The sequence below is a fragment of the Homarus americanus genome, unplaced genomic scaffold (assembly GCF_018991925.1).
Source record: "Homarus americanus isolate GMGI-L3 unplaced genomic scaffold, GMGI_Hamer_2.0 scaffold52711, whole genome shotgun sequence".
NCBI lineage: Eukaryota > Metazoa > Arthropoda > Malacostraca > Decapoda > Nephropidae > Homarus > Homarus americanus.
In genome coordinates this window covers 430,001-450,345 of record NW_024737034.1, presented here as the reverse complement: position 1 = coordinate 450,345, position 20,345 = coordinate 430,001, and positions in this window count along the sequence as shown.

The following is a 20,345-nucleotide window of genomic DNA, read 5'->3' as shown; positions in this document are numbered from 1 at the left end:
GTGTCCTGAGTGTTGATTTATAGAGTTCAATTAGATGAGTTAAAGAGATTTTGGGTTATGATAATGGTAAACAACTCTTACCTGTAAATATTGCCTTTGATGCGTATATTAAAGGATGTACTTGAATATTAAGAGACTATTTACTCTTACATAAGTTTATCCGAAGTAATTACTCAAGAACGGAACAATGGTCATGCTGGACGTTTATACTAAGACAACTTCTACAGCTGCTGTGTGTACGGAAGGTCAAAAATCAAGTTCACAACTGCTGAAAAAGGCCCACCCGGAGTAATTTAATACCTTCCTCGAGTGCAATCTACGTCGATTATTTCACCTTTTTCCTTGAATCTAATCTTCCATAAACATATTAATATTTTATTCTAACCAAACATAACTCTCGACTATATTCTTTGCTCGTATTATATGACGGTAATGTTGAAAGATTAAGTAAAGGGAATCAAAGCAATATAACAATCCTTTGAAACATTCTTAGAGAGATTGGAGAGACTCATATCTGGTGCTACTGTTGTTTACCTTACACCCGGGGTCCTGATGATGGTATACCTGGCACGATTTTAGTTTACACAGCTGGAGAAAGTTTGGGTTTACGATCAATTAGATGACTTTGTCTATTTACGCGTTCCTTTAGGCGCATTGTTCATTGTTTTACTCCGTTGATCAGGTGTGGGGGTGGGATGGTGTGGGGTGGGGGGAGATTAGGCTGTTTTTAGGTGTATATGTAAAACAGAAAGAGAAAAGAGGAGACTGACAGACCACCAACCAGACAGAGAGGGATACAGAATAACAGGCACAGACAGACAGGCAACATCACAAGAGCAACAAGACATATTTTAAAATTGTTTCGTTCAGAAGGATTAAACATGACCTTCAACTATTCTAAATATTATTGACTATATTCACCGGATAAATTCCTCTATCCACTATATCACAAATTGCAACAATAAAGAAAGAAAATTAAAATGAAAATCTATGCTAGAATACACTTTAAAAGACGAGAAAGACAATAAAAAATATTTAAAACTCGGGAATACTAGGATGCATTTTTAAAACAATCAGAAAATGGCGAGAAATTTTTATCATTTTCGGTGGTCGTTTCAGTTGTTATTATTCTGGGATAAATTTCGTTTGATGGAGAGTCATTTCCAGAGACTGTGGCGTATTCCCCATTATAAATATGTTGGGTCAGCAGTGTAATATTGACACAAACAGGACAGTTGTTCATTATTAAGCTCCGTGTCATGGCTGCCATGTGTGTGTGTGTGTGTGTGTGTGTGTGTGTGTGTGTGCGTGTGAGCTCTCTGTGCGATCTTCTGCTACATACATACATATATGTCTCTCTCAATCTAAGCATCAATCTGCATTACTCTCCCTCTCTCTCTCTCTCTCTCTCTCTCTCTCTCTCTCTCTCTCTCTCTCTCTCTCTCTCTCTCTCTCTCTCTCTAACCCACCTATAAACATACACCTGTCTCACCTGGTCTTGTAATTATATAATTACTACAGCCAATAGTTTCCAAATGCCCTGAATGGCGTTTAATCTGATTGGCTCTAATATATTACTCACCTTCAATGCCCGTGTTTAATATTTCGGCTATACTTGTTCAACTCATGATTGGCTGTTTCATCGTCATGTAAGAGCCAATTGTAACTCACGTAAGAATTTTTTTCCCACCGAAGAAACAAAAGGATTACTGTGTTTAAAGATTGGACTGGGATAATAAAGGTTCATAAGTGTAATTGAATCTTAATTTGGAAAATAATCAACTGTTTGTGCTCAGTTTATATCTGTTAAGAATTTGAGATATTTTCCAGAATTTGTTATTAAGCTTCTCCTCAATCCTTGTATTGACAATATTATAAATTTTATTTTATTACCTGGAACTAAAGCTTAAAAATGTTCTTTTACTTATTACTGTAGCGTGTTATTGATCTGATAAATAATTCCTCACAATGACGTCATATTTCAATTAGTTGTAAATATTTTCATCAACTTCGTTAATTATGTAACGTTATAATTCGTCATAAATATTTGTAAATATTATTGATCCACAAAAATCATTCCAGACCAACAAGTGACACGATACACTTAAGATATAATAATGTGTAATATTTTCCCACCAACATATTACTTACCAATTGATTTGCAATATTTTGGGGGTTATTATTGAACAGGTAATGGTGCGCTGCATAATGACCCTACGTGATGCTCTCCTCCACACTCATGGGTGGAGGACCAGCCTACACTCAGGGGTGGAGGACCAGCCTACACTCATGGGTGGAGGACCAGCCTACACTCAAGGGTGGAGGACCAGCCTACACTCATGGGTGGAGGACCAGCCTACACTCATGGGTGGAGGACCAGCCTACACTCATGGGTGGAGGACCAGCCTACACTCATGGGTGGAGGACCAGCCTACACTCATGGGTGGAGGACCAGCCTACACTCATGGGTGGAGGACCAGCCTACACTCAAGGGTGGAGGACCAGGAGGACCAGCCTACACTCATGGGTGGAGGACCAGCCTACACTCATGGAGGGGGTGGAGGACCAGGGTGGAGGACCAGCCTACACTCAAGGGTGGAGGACCAGCCTACACTCATGGGTGGAGGACCAGCCTACACTCATGGGTGGAGGACCAGCCTACACTCATGGGTGGAGGACCAGCCTACACTCAAGGGTGGAGGACCAGCCTACACTCATGGGTGGAGGACCAGCCTACACTCAAGGCTGGAGGACCAGCCTACACTCATGGGTGGAGGACCAGCCTACACTCATGGGTGGAGGACCAGTCTACAGGAGTGGAGGGTGGACGACCAGCCCGACCTACCTATGCTCCACCACCAGTCCTCCACCCTACGCCCTCCACTGGTGACTGATTAAATGAATCTCAATCAAAATTGATCAAACCTAACCTGGCCTTATCTGCCCTGACCTGATCTAACCTAACTTACCCCAAACATTTTAACATAACCTAATTTACCTCAAGCATTATAACTAAACCTAGCTTATCCTAACCTAACCTACATAACTCACCTAACTTCACCCAGCCATTATAACCTAACCCAACCAAATTTAGCATAGACATATTATATGAGGTCCAGTCCTAATGCGCCCCAATCTTATGGTTAAAGTAGGCTAAATTGGGGCTCAGTTGACCTGCATCCCAGTCCTTCACCTACCTGGCCTCCACCCCCCTCCACTAACACTATGCCCACCCCCTCTCCACCTAACCTCCCTTATTCTCCCTTCCCTTTGCCTCCAATTCCCCAAGTCTACTCCCCCTCCCCTCCCAGCTATCTTACTCCCTACAATCTCTCCACTTTCTTGTTTCTATCAACCCCTTCACCTCTCACCTACAAACCATCTTCTTCTACATCCTCTTACCATTCCCTCTTCTCCCTTCCTCTTCTACCACTTCTCTCTGCCCGTTCTTCCTCCTCCCTCTATTCTCCCTTGCTCGAACCTACAGTATATACCACACATGCACGACCTCCCACCCTCCTCTCCTCCTCCTCCCTTACTCTATCCCCCTCACTTCCTCTCCACCCTCGCCCTTACTCTGTCCTCCTCTTTCCCACGCTTTCTCTCCCACTTTTCATCTTACTCTTCCTCGCCACTTTGTAATATCCTCTCGTTCAATGTGTTAGTTAGACGGTAAATCGCATTTGGAAACTGATGAATTTAGTATCAAAGGGCGAAGGACGAGGCAGTTGGAGCACGTTATAGTAATAGGATTATCGTAATTGTTGTAAATAAAAACGTTTCCCCCAATGTATATATTTTATTCATTATGAATCGGTTTACAGACTGTGTCATACTTCAATCTCTCTGAAAATCCGTTAAAATATTACGATAATTCCTTTTTTATGGTAGTTAATTAATTTTCATTAATATACTCGTATGAATCTGTACAAAGGGACTCTGATGTGATGTTGTCGCGTTTGAGAGCTTAGGATGTTATTAATCAGAGTACCTCCCCCATATTTGAGGGTTGGCGACCACGTTCTCGGGCTGTTTTTATCAATCCCCCAAGGTTTTCTAGCTCTCTGGGGATCCCGTTTTTAATTTCATCCGTCTAACCCAGTCTCAGCCTTCCCTGAACCTCCTCCCTCATTTTGCCCATTAATATTTAGGCTAATATCCCCTCACCCCTAATTATATGACCAAAATTTCTCATTTTTCTTGTTTTGTACATTCCAAGTATTTCTCTTGAAGTTTTTGCTTATCTTAGTACTCCTCATTTGTTTTCCTGTTAGCGTAGCTTATTCTTAGCATTCGCTGATAACACGACATTCCAAAGGCATCCAACCTTTATCTAGTGTCTGCTAAAATTGCCCACGCTCTTGACTCATACATCAGTCCTTGTCATATGCAGCCTTTCTGCAGTTTTTTCTCAATTTGAAGGTAATGCCTTTTTTCATTAGGTCTTTTAGATTATTAAATGCTGTTTTTGCTTGACCTATTCTTGCTTTGATTTCTTTCGCATATCTACCATCACAGGTAATGTTACTTCCCAAATACACAAAAATTCTCACTTGGTTAAGTTCCCTGTTGCCTCCTACAATTTGATTTTAGTATTTATTTCCAATTCGGAAACAACCATTGCAGCATTAACACTCAACCACATTCTTCACCTTTTTCCACTGTCTGTTAACGAGTTTTTGTAATGCCTCTTCACTATCTGTGATAAGAGCGGTGTCATCTGCACAGCGTCTATTGATATCACTTTACCATTAACTTTTAGTCCTTCACTATCACTTATACATAACTTATCTCGTTAAGATTCTGAATATATATAACACAATGCTAGAGGTAGAACACAGCCTTGTCTTACTCCCTTTTTAACTGTGAACCAATTAGTAAGTTAATTATTTACTAACACTGCAGCCTCCTGTTGCCAGTAAAGATTCTTTAAAATTCTATTATCTCCTTCATTAATGCCTATGTTTCCAATGCCCCTATAAGTTTATTGTGCTTTAATTTATCAAAAGTTTCATCCAAAATCAGCAAAGCAGATATTCAAATTTCTTTAGACCCGTCAAGGGAGAACGGAAATATGTCCGACGTCCTCCCTCGACGGGTCCCTACTCATTCTCACTCAACTCTCACATCGACAGGACGTACTTAGCAGAGCTATTTAAGATAACCTCCGTCCTCATTTAACACTCATAGCTACAGTGGTTAAGTTACGGTGATAATCCTTCTTGAAAGTGTACACAGAAACCTTTTATAAAAAATACAAACAAAGGGAACATATTGGATTTCGCTACTAATTCCAATAAACTTTAAGCTATATTTTAGTATGTCTAAAATATATGGTAACGTGCTTCAAGTGGTGACAGCTCAGGAAGGTTGTTACATTTATAACAGTTTCACAGGTAGCTGTTATAAACAATTAACAACCTTCTTGGGTTGTCACCACTTGTAACAATCACTTGTGAAACACTTTACCTTATATTTGGTAACGGTAGAGAATATATTTGAATTTGTTCTCCCCATCACTGTGTTACATTGTTACTAAGAAGAAATCGTTACAGGGTGCTCTCTAAGGTTCATGGCACTTTAGGTAATAATAAAAATATTGATTATTTTGAAATCACTGGAAAATTTTCATTCGAGGTGTATATTTTCGTCAAACATATTTTAGTACATATTTTAGTCAAACATTTTATCCCATTCTTTCCCATTTGTTTTATAAATTCTGCTGGAAACTGATCAGCCCTTCATGCTTTATCATTCTTCATTTTGCTAACACTTACCTCACCCTCTGCTTCTAGAATTGGCATTTCGATCTTTATTTCCTTTTCGTTTCTTACTTCTACTCTATCTTTTTCATTGTATAGTCCTTCTACGTACTGTGTGCTAGGGGTGATCTATGGTAGGTATGGTGTTCATGGTGGTGTGTATGGCAGTCGTGGTGTGTGCTGGGGGTGATCTATGGTAGGTATGGTGTTCATGGTGGTGTGTATGGCAGTCGTGGCGTGTATGGTAGTCGTGGTATGTGACTTATAGTAGGCATGGTGGGCGTGGTAGGTGACGAGTAGTAGCCATGGTGGGCGTGGTAGGTGACGAGTAGTAGGCATGGTGGGCGTGGTAGGTGACGAGTAGTAGGCGTGGTAGGTGACGAGTAGTAGGCGTGGGCGTGGTAGGTGACGAGTAGTAGGCATGGTGGGCGTGGTAGGTGACGAGTAGTAGCCATGGTGGGCGTGGTAGGTGACGAGTAGTAGGCATACTGGGCGTGGTAGGTGACACACACGTCCTCCAACACCAGTCGCCGCCCCCATACACTAACAATAGCAGCTTAATCAGCATTGACAATTAACTCCCCTTCTCTGTACCTGCGGCTTCCTGGGGTGTCTGTGGTACCATGTCTCTACCGTAATGAGGAGCAGACATATTATAAGTAATAGTAGTGTGAAAGTATTGGCGAGTATTAGTTTAGGTGTAGTAGTATTAAATTGTACAGTACAGTACAGTACAGTACAGTATACTATACTGTACAGGGTAGTAGCAGAAATGTTTCCGTGCCATTAGATATTAACATCGCTTCCAAAATACAATGGTCCTAAACTAAGGCGTCCGTACTTTTAGACGTGTGTCCCGTACCAGTGATTACGTACAGTACATCTACCTTCCCATAGTACATAACCGCTATGTAAAATATCAATATGTACACAGGTTGATGCTCGGTTGTGTACCTGTGTCTAACTCTTCATAATACATTAATACAGTACATAGTCACTTCTGTACCAGAGACGTCATATCAGTACTTGTAGGTCCGTGTGTTCCCAAACAGGTGTACAGCAGGTGTGAATGGAACACAGGTGCGATGGTGCGGCTACCACGAGTTACTGGGTCAGTGGACTGAACGGTGAACCAGTACTACCGGTCAGACAATCTTTATTACCGGGCCGCTGTCTTTTTATCTTAAACCTGCTTGAGATGGTGTGCAGTTTGTTGTGTGGGATGCTGGAAGCGATGGCCGCACACCTAACACACACCTAGGTCAACCCCGCACCCTGAATATTAATCTTTTATTACCTACATTCTTCTCTTGGTTTAAAGATCGCATCGTATACTCCATCACATTAAAGGGACGCCTTATCGCGGAATCTCTTATTACATGGAGTACTTTCGTGTACCTGCATAATTATTATACGCTGCTGCTGCTGCTGCTGCTGCTGCTGCTGCTGCTGCTGCTTTTTATATGGAATTCATGACTTTGGAAGACATATGCATATGAGTAATGAGGTAGGATGAATGTGACGGGTGTTAGCAGTAGTTCAGCCATACAATTGTCACTTAACCCATTTTACAACTTCATCTGAAACTCGTGTACAAGGATTCTGTCTTAATTTTATGATATGTAAAACCCTTCCCTCCTCCACGCACACACACACACACACACACACACACACACACACACACAGGTATGTATTGTATATTTGAACATTTGCTGATACATCAATACGAGTCGTACTGTTTTCTTTGCATTTTAACCTCTTGTGTTGGCCATAAAGCTCATGCCAATTTCATCTTGTTTCAACAGGTAGGAAGACTGCATATACAGGTAATCTCTCCCCCAGGCAATCTTGTCTCCCTACACACCTTAACGCTCCTTACCCCCTCCCGTTCCTCTTCTTCCTCCGCCTTCTCCCTTCGTCTTCCCACTCACTTCATTCATCGTCGCTTTTCGCCATCCATTACTCATCCATTCTCTCCCTATACCCATACCACATACGAAATTCAATTGTTCCCCCCTTTATTGCCAACCCTTCCTTTCTTCATTGTCTCCCTCACACATCATTGTTCCTCAGTTGTTTCCTCTTCTCTCGCTCCTCCCACCTAAATGTCAACTAATTATCTCAATTTCTCTCCTTCCTCTTTCAATCTAGTCCTGTAACCACATTTACGTCCCTCCAGAAATGCCAAGAATCATTACGTGTCATTATTGACTTTAGTAGAACACCTGTAACCTGTTCTTCCTCACACGCCAGAAACATGTACCCGGTACCCACTGTTGACCTCACACCTCCCAATCAAACCTCGCTGCTCCCACAACTCCTCCCTCAACACTCGCCAACACTCCTCCCAATACTCCCTCCAACGCTCATCCCAATATTTCCCCCAACACTCATCCAAACACTCCTCAAACACGCCTCTCCAACACGCCTCTCCAACACGCCTCTCCAACAATCCTCTCCAACATGCCTTTCCAACACTTCCCCAACACGTCTCTCCAACACTTCTCCCCAACACTCCCCTCTAACGTCCTTCCCAGCTTTTTTTGTAACATTACACTTAACTATATTGGTGACGAAGACATCTCCCTCTGTAGTCAGTGAGATGTTACGACACCAACCAAGTCTTCCAGCTCTCTCTCTCTCTCTCTCTCTCTCTCTCTCTCTCTCTCATAATATGTCATATTCTTCCTTAACATTTGCTTTTTCTGGTGAAAGTCCTAAGATTCTTTTTTTTTATTCCGTTCTGCCGCGGCTCTTGTATATTTTATTTTTACCTTTTCTTGCATTTGTTTGTATATGATTTGCTGTTTTCATGGTGGGTGAAAGTCCTTGAAAGCTTAACACCCATTCTACAGCATGGCAAGTATTTATATAGCAATAGTGGTTGTAATAATGAATTTCTAACGCAGAATCTATTAAAAAATCTTAATCCTTCACTTGATTGAGCCAAGAAGAACGAGTAGTGGAATATTTACATCAAAGTAACATGGAAGGTGAACTAACAGTGTGGTGCAGACAACAAACATAAGTGTATATGTTGAACAGTTGGTGAACACTAATGAACCAGGTGAACGATTGAATCACTGCCTCGTTGACTAGGTAAAGCAGTGAATCCTTATGTCTTGAAGAATATTGTATTTACATAAATATATGATAGATTACATCTGAGAGGTTGTAGCGGCTGTAGCCCGTCGCACTTGAAAGTGTGTGTGTGTCCTTCCTTCTGTCTGTTTGTCTGTCTGTCTGTCTGTCTGTCTGTCTGTCTGTCTGTCTGTCTGTCTGTCTGTGCTATTAACACCATGAATCTGCTTGGCGTACACCATTATTCAACAGGTACTTCCAATCCCGGGTTGGAAGTATTACACCTCCGCCTGCAGGTGTGTCCATCATCAGTATTCATAGAGACAACGGATATAAATTTGGGCCCGAATGAAGGATTTACTTTGATTGTTTTCATTTGTTATATATTGGTACGTGTGATCGCATTTAACCCCTTTGTATGTGCCGTGTTGCGTAGCTGTGGTGTTGCGTATACCTAAAATAACACCTGGATGGATTTTATCATTTACATGTATGTGTATATAATATCCATCAGGAAATTATACTGGATGAAAGATTTTGTGACTTTTCTCATATTATTTTCCTCGATAACTTTTGTCAAGATATAGTTGGTGTTCGTTCACTGAGCCCCAATTTTCTGGAATAATTTATCTTACTGATGGAGCTTTTTTCCCTACGCTTGGCTTCATTGTTTACTACGGCGGTTATATTTATTGATATATGGGAATTGAGCTTGTTATGGCGCGTCAGCTGAGAGTTACTAGATTGTAAATATTGTAGTTTAACTCTCTCTCTCTCTCTCTCTCTCTCTCTCTCTCTCTCTCTCTCTCTCTCTCTCTCTCTCTCTCCGTAAATTACTATCTCTGTCTATCACAAGACATGACCCAGCCTCTTCGCCTTCTCTTTCATTGTCTCTCGCCTCAACCTATATCTATACAACATCCTTTCCCATTGTCTCTCTCTCCATCCTCTAGTCTCGTCAATATCTCTCAGGATATAGTGTATTTCACCACACCCAGAAGCTCCACCATCTCCATGTCTCTCATCCTACCCTTACTTCATCACATCTTTTTGTTTGTCTCTCACTTTACTCGGCAGTTTCACCATCCCCCATCTTGCTGTCTTTCTCAGTGATTCTTACCTCACCCAGCAGCCTCGGCATCTCACCTTCTCACTATTTTCTCTTTCACCATAAATCACAATTGTTATAATATTTCTCACCATCTTTCACCATCCTATACTGTTGTTGCTGCATTTTTTATCAATTACTAATGGTACCTTTTTAGCACACCTTTCACTATTTCTCTGTATCTCACCATTCCTCCTCACTGTTCTCTCAGCATCTCTCACTATCTCTCACTACTGCACCCAACAACTAGCGCACAACAAAACAATTCCGGGGAAACATTCCGAGGAAAGTTTTGAAGTAAAAGAAGATTATTCGTTGTGAAGGAGTGGTGGAAGGCCATGTTTTTGCCACCACTACTACCACATGAAGGAGATGGTGGTAGTGGTGGTGGAAGGCCATGTTTTTGCCACCACTACCACATGAAGGAGATGATGGTAGTGGTGGTGGAAGGCCATGTTTTTGCCACCACTACCACCACATGAAGGAGATGATGGTAGTGGTGGTGTAAGGCCATGTTTTTGCCACCACTACCACCACATGAAGGAGATGATGGTAGTGGTGGTGGAAGGCCATGTTTTTGCCACCACTACCACCACATGAAGGAGATGATGGTAGTGGTGGTGGAAGGCTATATTTTTACCACCACTACCACATGAAAGAGATGGTGGTAGATATATGGCCTTCCACCACCACTACCAACACCAGCCACCACACCATGTTCCCTCTACCATTTGTGTACCTAAGAGCATATCGATCAGAATAACACTCAAGAGAGGGACTTAAGACACTGTCCTAACTCTCCTGAAACTCCCTTCTTGACCCTGAAGTTGTTACTGTACTCTTGTAGTGTCTTCCAGTCAGAGGCCAGGATTATTTAGGAACACCTGAAGGTTACCTATCCCCTCCCTCCCCCACCCCACCCCTCCCCCACCCCACCCCTCCCCCACCCGCTAATTTCGCCAGATGATTAAACACCTTAATACTACATGTAGCTTAGGTGAGCGTTACGTTAGTTTGGGTTGGTTTGGGTTAGGTTAGGTCGTCTTGTTTAGTTCACTGATAACATTATATATATTATGAATTATAGTACGAGATGATAGGAAATTAACGCAGTTCATGAGCCTTTCAGATTCATTGTTAGATGCTGTCAAAACTCGGCGGTGGGGGGGGCGGGAGGGACGAAGCGGCAGACTCGTACCTAGGAACCACATTCATTTCTAAATTCGAGTTTAACACTAATTTGAAAACGTTGTTCGTGTATAAAGTTTGTTTTTCATTGTTTTCGGTGTTTACTGGGGGAAACATTCCACGAGTTTCCAATGTGGAGTTGTGTGTGTTGACGGCAACTGTCCAGCCGTCAGTGTTGTCACGGGAGTGTCTCTCTCTCTCTCTCTCTCTCTCTCTCTCTCTCTCTCTCTCTCTCAGTAGCGGTGACAGTGATGTACTATTAACATCTCGACAACGTCAGTAGCGCCATTCTGAATGACCAAGAAAAAGCTATCCAAATCATACTAATAGCAGCAGCGTCCAGATACTAAGTGAACAGTAGCGGCGGCCAGGTACTAGGTAGACAGTAGCGGTGGCCAGGTACTAGGTAGACAGTAGCGGTGGCCAGGTACTAGGTAGACAGTAGCGGCGGCCAGGTAGACAGTAGCGGTGGCCAGGTACTAGGTAGACAGTAGCGGTGGCCAGGTACTAGGTAGACAGTAGCGGCGGCCAGGTAATGGTAGAGAAGAGAGTAGCACTGGGGGCCCACACTCGCACCACGTTTGGCTAGCTAATTGCAGTCCAAGAAAAAGTTTGTTTAAATAAATTTACCTGTGAGCAGGGTGAGTTAACTGATTGCTTACGGCTCGTGTAATATTATTTTTTTCACTATAGTATGTAGGGGAGTTTTTCACAGCCGCTCTAGTTGTAGCCAGAATTAATGAGTTTGATTATATTCACCATTAATGACTGACAAAAAACGATGAATATCATAAATGTAGCAACAAAATATAAAACTTGCAACACTCATATAATCGAACTGAAAATCTAAAATCGGATAAAAATTTATTCAAAAATGCCTAAGATCGATTAGTGTTGGAGGCAACTTGTGACATTTGTAGACCAACTTATAAAACATATGAATAATATAAGGAGGTGACTTTTCCCTGACGGTGTCGTATTGTATTATTAAAATGTAATGGCATTTAACGTTTGTGTTTGGTGATGCTTACAAGTACGACCATGACATACCCACACACACACACACACACACACAGTGGGATGTAAATATGTACTTTCTTTTATATACGGACGCACGGACGGACCGACGTACACAAATTAATAAGCCCCCATCTTTAGCATATCCATTTGAGGTTGGTAGGTCAATGTAGGTCAAGGCCATAAATAATCCAGGGTCAAGTTATCCTACCTACTCCAGATAATGATTATAAAGCGATATAAAAACCCGAGAGAGAGAGAGAGAGAGAGAGAGAGAGAGAGAGAGAGAGAGAGAGAGAGTCCCTCCCTCCTTCTTTCCTTCCTTCATTTCTTCCTTCCTGTGTTCCTCCCTGCCTTCCTCTCTTCCTCCCACCCTTCTTCTCTTCCTCCCTCCCTTCCTCTTTCCCCCCTCCCTTTCCTCCCACCTTCCTTACCGTCCTTCCTCTCTACTTCCCTCCCTTCCCCTCTCTGGTAGAGGGGCAGGGAGGGAGGGTGGAAAGCAGGTAACCACGATGGCCAAAGTCAGAGTAAGTGGCTCAAAGGGCAGCCAAGACGCCTGGCTGTAATGAGCAATCAAGAGGGGAACACGCAAACAAATTTAGCTCACTCAAAAAACTCCCCGAAATCAAATTAGCTCAGGATAATTAACATCCATCAATAGCGAGCGTTGGGGGGAGGGGGGATGGTGAAAGTTTACGGGGGATGGTGAAAGTTTACGGGGGATGGTGAAGGCTGAGGTGATGGTGATGGTATTTTAAGGGGTGATGGTGAAGGCTCAGGGAGGTGATGGTGAAGGTTTTTGGGAGGTGATGGTGAAGGCTCAGGGAGGTGATGGTGAAGGTTTTTGGGAGGTGATGGTGAAGGTTTAGAGGGTGATGGTGAAGATTTAGGAGGTGATGGTGAAGCTTTAGGGAGGTGATGGTGAAGGTTTAGAGGGTGATGGTGAAGGTTTAGAGGGTGATGGTGAAGGTTTAGAGGGTGATAGTGAAGGCTTAGAGGGTGATGGTCAGTATGATGATAAGAGATCCGGTTGGTGATGTAAGAAGGGAGAGGTTATAGTGAGGATGATGGTGAGAATAATAGTAAGGATGGTGAGGACATTAAGGATAGTGGTGGAAAGTAGTGGTTAAGGTGGTGGTTGTGGTTGAGGCGGTGGTGGTGGTGATTGTGGAGACTGGTTGTGGTAGAGGTAGTTTGTGTGTGGGTGTGGTGGAGGCGGCTGTTGGTTGTGGGTCGTTTTCCTGTGTCGTCCTCCAATATTCTCCTCCTGGGTCGTCCTCCAGTATTCTCCTCCTGGGTCGTCCTCCAGTATTCTCCTCCTGGGTCGTCCTCCAGTATTCTCCTCCTGGGTCGTCCTCCAGTATTCTCCTCCTGGGTCGTCCTCCAGTATTCTCCTCCTGTGTCGTCCTCCAATATTCTCCTCCTGGGTCGTCCTCCTGAGTCGTCCTCCTGGGTCGTCCTCCTGGGTCGTCCTCGTGATTCCTCTTAACACACCCAGAGATCACTGTGGTGTTGCTGCAGAATATAGTGTACCATTTAAAGGATCGGAGAGCAGCTGGCGTGAGAAAAGTAATAGATTCCTTGATTTACTCCAGCAAGAAGCGGTAGAATTGTGGTCGGTGTGTGAGGCGGTGGTAGTGGGCGTGTGGGCGTGGGCGTGTGGGATAGTTGTGGTCGGTGTGTGAGTTGGTGATGGTAGCTAAGATGGGGCCTTAGTGGTGATGGTGGTGGCATAGTTGAGGGTGATGTGTGAGAGGGCGAGAGTGGATGGATGGCAGTACAGCGGCGGAGGGAACTAGTAGTGGATGAAATTCCCGTATATTCACTGTATGTGATATATGAGAGGGCATATATTACTACAACAGTATATCGTAGTTTGTATTAATGTACCGGGTGTAGCAGAAAAATGTATACACACTACCGTATTATATTTTCGTGGAGTTTGTGTGAATGGGTGTATATTACAAGCATTCACGTAATCTCCACGAAAATTTGTGAGGCAGTGTGTATACATATATTGCGACACCCTGTATGTCTGCGATTTATGCTTTGTAAAGTAATAGTGATACTCATTACTGTTTACATCTTGATTTACTTAAAAGAAAACAACGGTAAAGGCGATGTCTTCTCTATTCATTCAAATTCTTATTAATAGACAGCAATGTTCTGAAAAACAAACTTTGTATTATGCTAATTTAGCTTGGTTCGTTAGGTTACAGTAACAATTCTGATTATTTGGGATATATTTTTTGTTCTAAACACTCATTTGACTCATTGGTTGAGGCTTGTAAAGGAGTGACTGTCTTTGGTGATATAACCAAACAATTCTAAACTACAGATCACAATAACATGAGTATGGTGTACAAGTTCTCTTAAAGACAGTAGTTGATTTACCTTTATATATCGTCCAGATAGTTGTAATTAGGTCTTCCACTAGCTGGTTCACGAAGTTTCTACAGTGTAATGTACTCCTAAGTCCTTAAACACCTTGGCGCTTTTATCACTCAGGTATACACTAACACTTGCAGGTAAAATACTTAAAAGGACGTCTCTCTCTCTCTCTCTCCTGCTACTCAAAGTGAAAAGTGAATGTGGGTCCCATATAGGCATGACTGTCCGTTAAGGGTAGTGTGAGTACAGCACACTGTATACTAAGCCTTCGGTACACAAGGAGGCAGCATGACCGGTACTGCACTCGACCGCATTCAATTCCCCCAAGTTGTCAACTTAGGTACAGCTGGGTGAACTGTGAGTGCCTAGGGATCGTACCACCGACTGCTGGAACAGGAGGTGAGTGATGTATTCACTCGACCAAGTACACACAATCAAAAAAATATATCTTTACAATTTTGTTTTAGATAATATGACACAACGGGCGAAAGATTTTGACATCCTTACCGAGACAACAGGATTTGCAGTGTTCATTTTAAAATTCATCGGACCCATCCTTAAATATACCTTTGTGATTGTGTGTACACCCTGACGCTTATCACAGCCAGGTTTGTACAACACCTACAGATACAGTACACCAGGACGTCATTACCATCCTCCTCCTCCTCCTCCGTGCTGGTTCTGGTGACGTGATAAACGGGACAAAAATAAACATCCACATCTTCATTATTCACTGGGCGGAGCTTCAGCGACAGAAATATATCATGGTGATAAAATAAACAGTGATGATAAATGTGTCGGTACACACTTGAGAATATCCAGCGGAGGGATTAGTAGTGTAGCGCCATGATCTCTTACTGCTTCCTGCTGCTGCTGTTACTGCTGCTGCTGTCCTGGTAGTGGTGGTGGTGGTGGTGATAGTGGTAGTTGCAGTTTTAAACGAGTATCGTGTTTTGTCTGGGTTGTTCAGTGAAGGATCGCGTCTCTGTAGGACCTTTGAGAAGAGGGAAAGGATCTGCCCCTACAAGTTGTTCGCCCTTCCAGGTAGTCAGGAGAAAAGGTTTATCCACATGTTAGACTTGTCTTTCAACTAGTTTAAATCCTTTACCAGAAGCTGATGACAGTGGAAGCTGAAGTAATCATCCCAGAAATAAATAAAGTTTAAAAACAAATACAAGCATTTAGTTTTAAGACTTGAGTTGGGTTGGGGAAGTCAGTGTCTGTCTGTTTGATTATCTGATTACGAATTATCTGTAATCAGTGGTGTCTATCTGTAATCAGTGGTGTCTATCTGTAATCAGTGGTGTCTATCTGTAATCAGTGGTGTCTATCTGTAATCAGTGGTGTCTATCTGTAATCAGTGGTGTCTATCTGTAATCAGTGGTGTCTATCTGTAATCAGTGGTGTCTATCTGTAATCAGTGGTGTCTATCTGTCATCAGTGGTCTCTATCTGTAATCACTGGTGTCTATCTGTAATCAGTGGTGTCTATCTGTAATCATAAATTTATAAAATCACTTCCGTCTAAATATTTACAAAATAATTTCGTGCAATTTATTTAAATGTTGTATACGGCTGTGATATACAGGATGGTTCTCTTCACACCTGTTCTACAGTTTCAGGTGTTTGTTGTCAGGTAAACCACAGGCGAGGAATATATCTGTTGACGAGGATGACCTGTAACAAAAATACTCCCATTGATGATGGGTACACGTAATGAAAGCTTTATAGGGCCTGTGACATTGTTTAACTATAGTCATGGCAGATAATATTACTTATAATTCAGTAACTGTACAACGAAGGCCGAAGTCTAAAGAACACCCCAATAGGTGTGAGTTTAGGCTCCGCTTTTTGTAATTTTAGATCATTTAGTTCTCGTGTCTCAGTAAATTATACACTACAAAATTAATCAACCTCTTGTGACTGTTGGTAAAACTTGATTTATTGTTTTTAAAATGTAACAAAATGTGAAAATGGAAGTTATTTTTATCGTCGAAATATCACGAATATATTAATATGAATATTATTTTTCCCCGTTTTTAAAGTATCACAAAAATGATACAAGTTGATGATTATTTAAGTATGACAACTCACCAGCACGATCACCACAGAGGAAGGTCATGTTTCAGTAAGTCTTATTTATGGGTGTTTTTATTAAGATCTCTCTTGAACCCCTCAGGCGGAGTGTTTTTGTTGTTGTTGTTGTTGATGTTCTTATTATTACTGTTATTATTTGTTGTTTTAAGTTTTTTTATTCAGCTTGTCTGTTTTGTCACTCTTTCCAACACCTGTTTTCTGTCGACTCGTCGCAGTTCACATCTTTGTCTCATTCTGATCAACTACGTCCAATTAACCCCCTCCCCTGTCCTCCCTTCCCCTTCCTCTCCTCTTGTACCCCACTATCTCCCCTCCTTTCCCCTCCCCTCACACCCTACCACCTTGTCACCCGCTATCACAGGAATACACTATACTCCCCATGTTATCAATCTTAATCATCGCCTTACCCTTGTTAATCTCGTCCAACGTTACCAGCAGAGGCCCATATAAATCTCCATAAATCGTGATGGTGATCTCAACTAGCGTGTGTCCGTGGCCAGGGCTGGGAGGAGGGAACCAAGTGACACAGGCGACACTAACTCTGCCTTATCTGGTACTACTGCTGCTGCTGCTTGTTGCTGGCGAGTGTTTTATACGTCGGCTCCTTCACCAAGGCGACTCTCGCAGCAGGGTGTTTTCCTCTCGTTTATGAGTTATTTTATAAAGCCCCATATTTTCCTACCCTTATTCTATAGTGTTTTATGGAGCATAATGTTTATCTCGGTGTAATGACTGATTATCACCCACTGCAGTTTCCTCCATTCTTGTGTGAGTGCTACAGGCCTCGTGGTACCCTCACATATCAGGTTGACACACCCTGGGTCAGGACCCAAGGGACCTGACCCCGGCCTAAGTACTTGAGTAACCCTACGTTATAACCGATATAACCGTGTTAAGAAAACCACACCTAGCTAAGACACACCGGGGCATGACCACGCACCTGGGCAAACACAGCTGTCCAGATCTAACCAGTTTAGTGTTAATTGGCAAAGGTCAAACGCCGGCTGTTTCTCCCCCATATAAAGGCCCTGCAGTCCTGGGAGGGAGACTTCCCGACCTGGCCCCGGAGTCACCAGCTAAGCAGAGTCTCCCATACGAGACAGTCCAGTAGCACCCACTGGGCCTCCGTCAGGTTACACGTGAGTCTTGTCAGAGCGATCCCTAGGGTGAGTTACCTACTGTGGGAAGTGTATTCATTCATGTTTGTGTCCGAGAGTCAGTATCCAGTAACGTCAACATAACGTGCTAGTAACTCCGATAATTATTGATATTAATGTGTCCATGTCATTGAGTGAATTAATAAATAGTCGTATCGAAGTGGTGTTTGAGAAGTTGTCCCCTTAAGAACGTATAAGATAAATAAGTGTAAATAACTAACCGGCCACGCTACCAAACTTCGTGTCATTACATCCTCCTACTAAATATTCTCTAACTTTCTACCCTAAACAACCCCCATTATATCTGGGTCTGAATAAATAGCTCTTGTGGAATTGTTGTAATGTTTATATAGTGGATGTTTTTTTTAAGTATCAGTAGTTTAATATACCTTGTGATTTATGAGTCTGTAATATATATATATATTTTTTTAGACACTAATGTTATGACCCCATAAGTACTACAGTATATTCAACTAACTGAGTACAGTGAATTAGTCCATTGATTAAGGTATTTCAATCCTTTAGGTACAATCCCTGTATCTCATGAGTACAGTGACTTTACCTCTTGAGTGATAAGTCTTAATCCCTTCCTTATTAGTGATGTTATTATACTGTTTGGGGTCAGATTCAGTAGTTTATTCCACTCTTCTTTATGAGATGAATACAGTTAATATTAATCGGCAATTAATGTCCTGTGTGTGTGTGTGTGTTTCTACCTTATGACAACAGTAAGGTGGAGAGGAACAAACGACCTATGTAAAAACCCATTTATCTTTTGTGACAAGCGGGGCTACACCAGCCAGTATGTTTGGTTAAGTTTACAGCCCCCCATGGCACTCCCGACGCATTACTCTAAAACATTTTTTATTACAATAGTCCCACCAGTGAAAAGCCCGCATGGAACAGTACCATTTTATACTCTGTTTTTATTGGTCGTAAAAGGCAGACTTCAACCTAATCCGATGGAGCAGAATTCCGCCCCAGTCTTTTCAAACGCTCTAACTAGGTGTCATCCAGACTCCTCATTTGCAGAGGGACGACCAGTTTAGGCGTTTATCGCTTTGTTCACTCATGGATAAGGAACTCTGTTATTTCACTATACACAAGCAGTAGTGTATTAAGTGTGCTGAAGATTTATACATATATTAGTATTATTTTATCATAAAACTGGAGAAAACTGATGAAGCTGAGTTTGTCGGTAAAGGATCATCACTGCTGAGATACGGTTGTTAAATCCACCCATCGACTGCTGATTCACCTGAATATTTCTCAGTATTAATTTCTTTTCATCTTTTCAGGTATGTAAACGCAGTTCTGTACACCTTCCTGTGAGTTAAGGGTGAGTAAAGATCTTCTTGTTGTGTTATAGAGTGCAGGACTCCCGATATTTTTATTTTATTTATTTTTTGTTCTCACTGTGAAATCTGGTTATTCTGTTGCTGAGAAATATTGAAGTATTTAAAACAGTTACCCCAGACACGTAGGCCTCTGTCCAGTAGTCATCTTCACGTGGATAATAATTGTCAAAAATTGTCGGTGCTTTTGCTTTCAGTACACCACGGCAACAATATTGTATCCGCATCCCCAAGAAATCTTTAAGTAATTGATGTCAGCATTGTTATCTGAGAAATATAGAGTAAAAGAGTTTCAGTTATTTATTATGACTTAAGGTAGCAGTAGTGGCCGAGAACCTCTGAGCACAAAGCCCTTCACCCACACTGTCACTCCCTGACGAACTCAGTATCATTTAAAATATTCCTTTCTTGCGCAAAAAAAATGGATCCTGCACTGCTCAACGAAACAATGATTGGCTCTGAAAAAGACGTGAGAGTGTAACCCAGAGTTCATTGGCTCGCTGGGCATATTGGAAACCGCGGGTATTTTAAATATTTCTTTATCCCATATATTTGTCTTTCCTTTCTTAGTTCATGTTTTTCCCCTCTCCATGTACAGTATATTGGGTCTTGTTGTTAGTAGTTGTGATGAGGTTGTGGAAATTTATGTCGTTAGTTGTATTGATTGAGTTAAGTTTGATGATTTATTTCTAGTGGATATAACTACTCGAACTTGGGAAGGTACTGAACTTGAAAATAGGTGAACTAAAAGAAATCATGTTTTTTCTTATTTTTAGTGACGATGATTTACTAAGATGATCAGCATTTGTAAATTCTTACTGAGGAAAATAAAAAAAAAAGTTTTCTGTTCATTGGTTTATATTACATTAAAATTATTGTTAATTAAATTTTGTGTTGGATTAACTGCAGTGGATTTGCTTGGATTCGTGCAGATTTGAATCAAAAGTTTAAAATATCATCGTCGCAGGAAAATAAAGTTAAATTAATTCGTATTGACAATATTCACCTGCCATTAAGTTGTTGTTTGGTATGTTTCTTCACAGGTTAGTTATGGTACGTGTGTGTGTGTGTGTGTGTGTGTGTGTGTGTGTGTGTGTGTGTGTGTGTGTGTGTGTGTGTGTGAAGCTGTGGTGCTATATGAGTTGATGTATAAGTGTTGAAACATAAGCACCCTGAGGGTAAGAGCCTTA